The following is a 623-nucleotide window of genomic DNA, read 5'->3' as shown; positions in this document are numbered from 1 at the left end:
TATTGGCAGCACACAAATCTAATAATTTTCATTGACAAGCATGTTTGCCAATTTTGGCCTCATCATCCTTTGATTAGCTTGTTGCCCTACTGGCACCAATAGAAAGCCCAGCTGATATAGACTATGATTTATAGCATTTGCACCTTTTCCTGGCTTCCACTGATGGTAGTTTCCACTGGTGCAGAGATATAGCTTCGTCTGGTCTCACTGTGATTAGTAATGACCCAGTCTTATTTAGCTGGTAACAGATAGATTATCCACAGGTACATTAAAGATTGCAATAGACTTCGCTAAAAGCGATAATTTAATAAGACCATTTGGTTACTGGGGCAACAAAAGAGTAGTAATGATGTCCTGCCAGATCTACACACCCTCAGTAATCTAAACATCTGCACTGGACAGAGAAAATTCCCCGAAATCTAAAATTAACCTGAAAGCCCACAGCCTTTGTCTTCACAGCCTTGTCCTACTGCCCACAATCTGCAGATATGAAATAATAAAAGTGTTGGCACTGGATTTAGGACCCAGATGCCTTGTTCCGGGGGGACCCAAACCCCTCAGATTGACCACAACCTTTCCATTAAATAATAGGCAAATGTATTGATACACAGTGATAACAGAAA

Source organism: Gavialis gangeticus, unplaced genomic scaffold (genome assembly GCF_001723915.1).
Source record: "Gavialis gangeticus isolate Ggan-Ray unplaced genomic scaffold, GavGan_comp1, whole genome shotgun sequence".
NCBI classification, from domain to species: Eukaryota; Metazoa; Chordata; order Crocodylia; family Gavialidae; genus Gavialis; species Gavialis gangeticus.
The sequence above is the reverse complement of the archived record's forward strand: the minus strand, read 5'-3'. Positions refer to the sequence as shown.